This window comes from Arachis ipaensis, chromosome B04, assembly GCF_000816755.2.
Source record: "Arachis ipaensis cultivar K30076 chromosome B04, Araip1.1, whole genome shotgun sequence".
Classification (NCBI taxonomy): Eukaryota; Viridiplantae; Streptophyta; class Magnoliopsida; order Fabales; family Fabaceae; genus Arachis; species Arachis ipaensis.
Genome location: NC_029788.2, coordinates 79763594 through 79772453, shown reverse-complemented (window position 1 = coordinate 79772453; position 8860 = coordinate 79763594). Strand labels below are relative to the sequence as shown.

Here is an 8860-nt window from a genome sequence, read left to right as displayed (position 1 = left end):
CCAAACCTGTGTATTAAGGGTAAATCCAATGTTAAATGCAGAGCCAAAAGAGTAAACCAATCCACTAATACAGGGAAAGTACAAAATAGAGCACACATTTGAATTCTCAAGCGATACCCATTATCAAATATCAGCAAAGCAATACAAGAACAGCTAATATATCAATCGCAACCATGCATATAAATCGAAAGTTGGAAACAAATTTCACCCCGATATCTGAAGTTGTTACTTTAACTCCAATTTAAATTAAAAAAGAATCAATTAAATCTTGAAATTCAAGTGAAAATGATATTCATGATAATTAAAATGAAAACCATTTATGTAGGAAAGGTAGTGCTGAACATTCTATATGAGATGTCCCTACTTGTAAGTTCATGTCTTGTACAAGATATTAAGCAGCCATTGAATATGATAAAACATAACATTTATGTATAACACACTTATGTACTACAACACTATTACATTCAGCTTCCCATTATTGTCAACAGTAGGATCTAAGACCCTTAAGATTACAGTAGCAGAAGATTCTCTTATTAGAAGAAAAACAAAAAGACTCATAGAAGTGACATCATAGAAATTTACAAAACCACAACTAGTATTTCCAGGAATTATATAGTTTTTTGTTCCTAAATCTACAAACAAATTTATGCACACCATTAACAAGAAATGGATGCAAGGAATGGATGCACACAAAGGAATGGATGCACACCACAATGAACTCTAGCAAAACCTTGCTGAATTCCACTCAATTAACATTATCAGATACACTCTAAAGTTTATTGAACAAAATATAAAAAATCTGCCAATTCAAATGCAATGGTTATTCGCATCAGTCACCATCCAACAATTAGATTTTGAATTAACTAAAAAGTAAGAAAATAAAAATCAGAGTGACAAAAAAGAAAAACAAAGCATACTGCTGGGGATCTTCACTCGACCATAGATGGTGTAACCTTCAGCGAACCTGAAAAAAAAAACAAATTAGGATTAAAATCGATCCACATAACATAATTCTAAACCAGAGAGAACAAACGGAAAATTAGGGTTAAGGGACGAGAATTAGGGTTAAGAAAAACAGGGAAGGGACAGGGTTAGGGCTAGGGATAATGAAATCGGAACAGAATCACAATGAAAGGGTTAGGGCTAGGGACAAGAAGGAGGCGGAGGCCTACCTGAACTAACAGCGATGAGAGAAGACGATGACAAACCTCCGGCGAGGAGAGAAGAAGCAGCGCGAGAGCAGCGGCAGAGGGAGCACGGCTGAGAGAGCTCGTGTGACGACGAAAGGAGCAAACACATTGAGAGCGGCGGTGGAAGGAGCTCATGCGACGCGAGCCGCAGTGGCGGCGGTGACGGCAATAGCGGAGGACGTCACATCTTCAATGGAGCTTCAATGGAGAGAGAGAGAGAGAAGGCATGGGAGTAATTCACGTGAAAAAAAGTGAACCGAAGTACTCTAGAGTGACTCATCTCCTTATTCTAATATATTTCCGACGGAAAATTTAATAAAATTTAATCCGTCTGTAATAATTTAATAAAACACAGCATTTTGTCTATTTAATTACAGACGGATTTTCTGTCTGTAACTATTTCTCACTGAAAAAAATTAATTTTTCCAACGAAATTATCGACGGATTCTCTTTTCCGTCTGTAATTTATGCTAATCCATTTTTTTTGTTTTCCGACAAAAAATCCCTCTGAAATTCCCTCTGTATTTCAGTGGGATAAAATCCGTCGGAAATATCCGTCTGTAATAACTAGTTTTCTAGTAGTGTCACTCGTCCGCTTAAACAAGTGTCGGAGTTTGAATCTCATCTTGTACATACAAAAATTCATGAGCTAGTAACAGATCTTTAAATGGAGTTTATCTGTGATGGATTAATCATTAGCAACTAGCAAGGGTTAAGAAATATTGTAAGCAATTAAAAACGATTGCTAAACTAAAAGAATTAGATTAATAGTTATAATTGCTTGTCAAAAATAACAAATTCTGTTAGTCTTAGAACTTTTCTCTTAAATTATTGTAAACTGAGTCACAAATTTACAGGAGGGCAGCTACCTAGGTGTTTTCAGTTTAAAAAAAATCAAAATATTTAAAATTGAGGTCAATTTTTCTTGCTTATTTTTGTTTTTTCATATAGTAAATATTAAGTAAAAATAAACTATATATTGTTTTATTTTTTAACATTTGGACGGTTCTTAATTTCATTTGTAATGTTTGAAACATTCCATCTTTATTACAAATATCTTATTTCATCTTATTTAATCTTTCGGTAAAAATTAAATTATTTTCTTCTAAAATATTATTGTCTTCTGTTATGATTTTCTTTCAAATAATAATAAAAATCATAATTATAATGGTCATTGTTCTTGTGGAGGTTGGCCACTATATAGCTTGTTCGCCAATTAGTAACTTCAAGCTTTCTTTTAGGATGAGTTATACTTCGGCACTGAGAGAATAGGGGTGGATACCTACAAAAGGTACTTTGATACTCAAGTTAGTTATTGGATAATAAGCTTTGCAGAAAATGCAATATCTTAAATAAATGTTTTACCTCCCCTTTTATATTTGGGATGAAGTATCAGCAGTTATGCTTTCGAGTAATTCGTCTTAATGGAGAATAATGACATATTGGAGCGTTTTGATATTTGCTTTGATGCCCGCTATTGGTAACCGATCTATAACGTATATAGACGAGTTATAACGTGTGACCGAGTTATAACGGCCATATCATAGCCCCTAAGTTTGGCCTGGTGATATTTTGATAAAACAGGTTGAGCTTTTTGAGTTATAACTTGGCGATATGAGTTATAGATATCAAGCCCCAGATCAACTTACTTTATTAATATCAAGCTTGGACAGCTCGATAGACCATTTTATTGGTTGTCCAGCTAATTCTGGCTTTGTGATCACTTGTCGTAGCGGTTGGAGACGCCTAGCTGAGAATACCAGGGCTAAGTATAGCTTTTCTATCTTTGGATAGCGCAATTTAGTATTTTGTAGAGATTTACTGACAAAGTAAACAGGTCTTTGTACCTTGTTCCTTTATGTAACAAGAACAGAACTAACAGCCCAGTCAATAACAGATAAATAAAGATAAAGCTCCTCTCTTATTTCAGGTTTTTGCAAAATTGGAGATTTTGAGAGGACAATTTTGAGGTTTGAAAAGGCAATTTCACAATCATCATCCCGCTTAAGGTTATTTTTTTTTTGAGTAATTGAAAAAAGAAAGAAGATTTAGAAGTTAAACAAAGTAAAAATCTTGATAAAACATCAAGTCTCCCTGTTAAGCATTGAACCTCCTATATAGTTCGAGGACTTTGTGTTTCCAGAACAGCTTGGCATTTGTTAGGATTTGCCTCTATACCTCGGCATGTAAGCCAAAATCCGAGTAATTTATCGCCTTGGACAACAAAGTTGCATTTTTCAAGATTTAATCGCATGTTGTATTTTCTGACTTGTGCGAACATTTCCACAAGGTCGTCTACGTGAGACTTGTCGATCTTGATTTTTGTGACCATGTCATCAACATAGGCTTTCATGTTCTGACTAGTTTGCTTGGCGAACATTTTATCCATAAGTCGTTGATAAGTAGCCCCTGCATTCTTAAGGCTAAAAGGCATAATTTTATAACAAAAGTTACCATATTTAGTTATAAAAGCAGCTTTATCTTTGTCTGATGGATGCATCAAGATCTGGTTATAACCAGAATATGCATCTATAAAACTTAAAATGCCAAAACCAGATGAATTATCAACTAAAGCATCAATAGATGGTAAGGGATATGCCTTTGGGACATGCTTTGTTTAAATCAGTAAAATCGACGCATATACACCATTTACCATTATGTTTCTTTACCATGACAACATTAGCTAACTACGTTGTGAACTTGATTTCTCGATTGAAGTTGGCATCAATGAGCTTTTTAGTTTCTTCCCAGGATGCTTGTTTCTTTTTCATGCCGAGGTTGCGCTTTTTCTGTACTATAGGTCAAATTGATGGGTTTATTGCCAGCTTATGAGATATTACAGAAAGATCAATGCCAGGCATGTCAGAGGGAGTCCAAGCGAAGAGATCAGCATTTTGTTGAAGAAATCGGGTGAGCTTCTCTTTCTTGCCTGCGTGCATAGCTGAACCTACAAAAGTGAACTTGTTTTGATCGTTAGTGAAAGAAACTTTTTGTAACTCCTCCATTGGGGTGGGGCAATCTTGAATGTCGGCCCGTGGATTTAGGCATTTTGAGAATGATGTTATAGCAATGCCGAGCTTCATGGAGGTCACTATGAATTGTTGCGACAAGGTTATTCTGCACATGAAACTTAACACAGAGATGAATTGTAGAAATGATAGCACCAAACTTATTCAAAAAAGGTCGGCCAAGAATTAGGTTATGAGGACTAAAACAATCAACCACAAGGTATTGAATATCTAGAGTTTTGGTTAGAGGATTATCATCAAGTATGGTCTGTAACCACACTGATCCTAACACAGGCACTCGTTCACCTGAAAATCCCACAAGGTCTCCGGTGGATGGTTGTAGTATGTTATCACTCAACTTTACTTTATAAAATGTAGAGTAAAATAGGAAATCGATGCTACTTTCAAGGTCCAACAGTACTTTGGGAACTATTAGATCTTCCAGTTGAATAGAGATAATGACTGGGTCATCTAAATTGAGCTTGGTTGAATTGAAGTCAGACGGTTGGAAAGTCATTTCAGGAAAATTGGGCAAAGATTGAGAATTGTTATGGGTGCCTTCGACAGCGAGTATAGCTCGGTAAGTACATTTGCGAGTCGAGTTTGAGGCTCCGCCACCAGTAAAGCCCCCAGGTATACAATTGATCACGCCTCAGGGTTGGTTGGGCTGAGCATTGTTTGCTTTGTCCTTGTCCTGAGAAGATTGTCCTGTAGAAGGTAGCCGGATGGATGTGTTGTGCGCTTTTGGATGTGGCTGCCGATGTATTTGTCCAAATGTCCTTGCTAAGCTAAGTGCTCAAGCAAGTCTTTGGCTACGATATACTCATTGGTAGTGTGTCTGTGTTTCTGATGAAAAGTACAATATTTTGTTTTGTCCACATTCTTCAAATCTTGGTAGGTTCCAACCTTTCGAGGAGGTTTGATTAACTTTGAATTTAGTATTTCCTTAATGATTTCCTCCCTTTTGATGTTGAACTGAGTATAAGAATCATAACAGGATGTCAATCAGAAAGGTTTCTTATTATCTCGGCTTCTGGCATCATCCTTGTTGGTTTGACCTTTTTCCGACCTTCAAGCCTGGCGTAGTGATGCGTGAGTATCTTGTACCCTTTTTTCCCTTCATTTTCCAGTTGTTTTTAGTTAGAAATTATTTTTATTATATTTTAGTGCAAAAATATTCTTTGGATGCTTATTTGAGTTGTTTTGATATTTTTATGATTTCAGGTGAAATTTGGGCGAATTTGGCAGAATTTTATGCAAAAACAAAGGAAAAAAGTAGATGCTGTCAACCCTGACCTCCCTACATTCCAACGAGCATAACTTGAGCTACAGAGGTCCAATTGAAGCGGTTCTAACGACGTTGAAAATCCAACTTCTAGAGCTTTCCAAAGATATATAATAGTCTATACTTGTCTTCTGGAATTACTGCCAAATCTGGCGCTAAACACCGAGCCTGGCATTTAGCGCCCAGGAAAACAGAACTCACTGGCCATTTCCGGCGCTGAATGCTAGAAAAATGCCAGAACTGCCTATTTCCAGCGCTGAATGCCAAAAAATGCCAAAACTGCCCATTTTACTTATTTTCCTTGCTTTCTAGTTTAATCCCTTATTTTGTTTTCTGTTTATTTTGAAAGATGTCTCATGTATTGCTCACTGACAAACAAAATCTTGTAGGCCTAGAATTTATTATTCTATTTTATTTTCAAATCAAATTAGGTTGGATATAAAAGAGAAAAGATCTACCCTTGAGAAGGGGAGCTTCTCTCTTCCGCATGTTTTACTTTTGAAGAACCCTAGTTTTCTCTGTAAGTCATGAGCCACTAAATCTCCTCAGTTAAGGTTAGGAGCTCTGTTTATTTCTATGGATTAAGATTATTGCTTTTCTATTTTAATTAATGTATTGATTTAGTTTCAAAGATTATTTTCGTTCTTAATCTTATGAATCTAGGTGGAACGGAAGTATGATCCTTATTCTACATGAGTTCTTGTGATTCTCAGGAGAGTTTTCTCACTTGAACAACAGTTTGAAAACAAATTCCCGCTAAATTGCTAACTACATAAACTAATTGGAATATGTGACGTATAATCCTGTTAGATTTGGGTAATTAGAGTTTTTGTGGCCATAAACTAGTTTTGCACTTAACCCTCTAATCGGAATTAAGTGACCACAGGAGTGGCGGTTAATGAAGGTTAGAGAAAACTAAATCACTAAGAGATTAGGGTTTAGTTAATTATAGTTTTCCATGGAATGAATCATGCATTGTTAAAATAGTTGGTAAGAAGTTTTAATCCAGCAAAGTAAACATCTCCGAAGCCTTAACTGTTTTCACACCAAACCTGTTACTTGCTTTCTTTACGCTTTTGATTATTATTTTATGCGTTTTCAACCATCAACAACCTTTTTCTGTTTGCCTAACTAAGTCAAATTGGATAACCGTTGTTGCTCAGTCCGACAATCTTCGTGGGATCGACCATCACTCACCTGAGGTATTACTTGGATGACCCGATATACTTGCCAGTTAAGCTGTGGGAACTCTAAATTCCCACACCACGCAGCTCCTCAATATCCATTTGGCCCTTGGCTTTCTCGCAAAACTCAGCCAAGGTTCGAGGTTTGGCTACTGTGACAGCCTCTTGGAATTTTATTGAGTAAAGGCCGCTTTTAATAGCATGTAAGTGCACTTCTAGATAAAGCTTTGGATACTAATAGCTACTTTTGTAAAGCGAGTAACGTACTCTTGATGCGTGAGCAGCATCATTAGTATCTTTTCTATGTGATTTATATGGTTTTCTGTTGATTTATTAGATGATTTTAGTGGATTATCCCATATTAGATGCTACTTTGAGTTTCGTGGCTTTTGATTGATTTCAAGTAGCATTCGAATGAAGATTTGATGAAAAGGGCATGAAGAAGCAAAGGAGCCTCATGCGTACGTATCATGCAGGCATACGCATCATGCATGCGTACGCATTACTAGAGCAGCAAGGGAAGTCATGTGTACGCATGCGCTGTGCGTACGCACGACTGCAAGAGCTTAAACGAGACAATTCTCCTCTGAATAGGTGGCACTAAATGCCACGATCTGGCATTTAGCGACGATAGCTTTGTAAATCGTGCTTGGGCTTCTGGGTAGCTGGCGCTAAATGCCCAGCTACCGGCATTTAGCATCGAGAACCATAATTCACGTACAAGGTTTGCTGGAAAAGTGGTGTTAAATGCCCAATACCTGGCGTTTAGTGCCAATGGCAAAAATCACAATGGGGACTGCACGTTTGCAATGCATCAACAGAAGGCTTCAAGATTTCATTCCAAATCAAATAATAATTAGAAAATATCTTTTAAGGTTTTAATTTAAGTTTCAAATCAATTTTAATTAGGACTATAAATAGGATTGAGATCTGTCCACGCGGACTCCTCTCTCTTCTCCTAATTTTAATTTCTCACTTTTAGACTTTTTCTCTGCTAGAATTTTCTACACCATGAGCAACTAAACCTCCATTTTTAAGGTTCGGAGCTCTATTTACTTGAATAGATTAATAACTATTTGTTCTTCTACTCTGGATTAATTCATTGATTAAGAATTGGTTTCGTTCTTCATTCTAAGGATTAGTGATTATTGGAAAATAACTCTAATCTAACTTGAATTCTATTTGAATCTTGGAAAAGTTATATCAAAACTCCTTAATTGTCTGTGTTAGTGTGGTACGTGACATATAACTGCATTAATTTTGGGTTCTTAGTGTTTGTGTAGCTCATAAATAAAAAATTGAACTTAACCCTCTAATACAATTGGTTGATCAACGAATTAACGGTTGGTTGGATTAGAGGAAATTGGATTGCTTAGAAATAGGAATTTAATCACTTGGGGTTTGTCATAAACTTAATCATTTCATGATCAAGGTAGTTTACATTGAATATTAATCCAAACATTTAAACATCTCCGAAGCCTTAACTCTATTCTCGTATTGTTTTTTCAACCATTTACTATTTGCTTTTTGATGAGCGGATATTTTATACGCTTTTTGGGGATAATTTCATATAGTTTAGAGTATGTTTTAGTTAGTTTTTAGTCTATTTCTAGTAGTTTTTAGGAAAAATTTACATTTCTGGACTTTACTATGAGTTGTGAGTTGTTCTGTAATTTCAGGTATTTTTCTGGCTGAAATTGAAGGAGCTGAGCAAAAATCTGATTCAGGCTGAAAAAGGACTGCTGATGCTGTTGGATTCTGACCTCCCTGCACTCAAAGTGGATTTTCTGGAGCTACAGAACTCGAAATGGCATGCTTCCAATTGCATTGGAAAGTAGACATCCAGGGCTTTCCAGCAATATATAATAGTCCATACTTTGCACAAGGATAGACGACGTAAACTGGCGTTCAACGCCAGCCTTCTGCCCAATTCTGGCGTCCAGCGCCAGAAAAGGATCAAAAACTGGAGTTGAACGCCCAAACTGGCATAAAAACTGGCGTTCAACTCCACAAATGGCCTCTGCACGAAATCTCAGACCCAGCACACACCAAGTGGGCCCCAAAAGTGGATCTCTGCATCATCCATCATAGTCCACGCGTATTTTGTAACCCTAGGCTACTAGTTTAGTATTTAAACAACATTTAGAGACTTATTTTGTATCTCATGACATTTCAGATCAAAACTTTGTATTC

General features: G+C 36.5%; 1 long non-coding RNA gene across 3 annotated transcripts in view; it reads right to left on the bottom strand.

Annotated features, from left to right (window-relative positions):
• Positions 1 to 8860, bottom strand: part of LOC107639415 — a 17141-nt gene that overhangs the window by 1915 nt on the left and 6366 nt on the right. The window contains exons 1-2 of one of the 3 annotated variants that reach the window (XR_001620128.2): positions 1173 to 1467; positions 918 to 964 (exon numbers count right to left, since the gene is read on the bottom strand). This is a non-coding gene — a long non-coding RNA (uncharacterized LOC107639415). Of the gene's footprint in view, positions 1 to 917; positions 965 to 1172; positions 1468 to 8430; positions 8435 to 8860 lie in introns of those variants that run through there. The other 2 variants (XR_002361219.1, XR_002361220.1) reach the window with 2 other exon arrangements.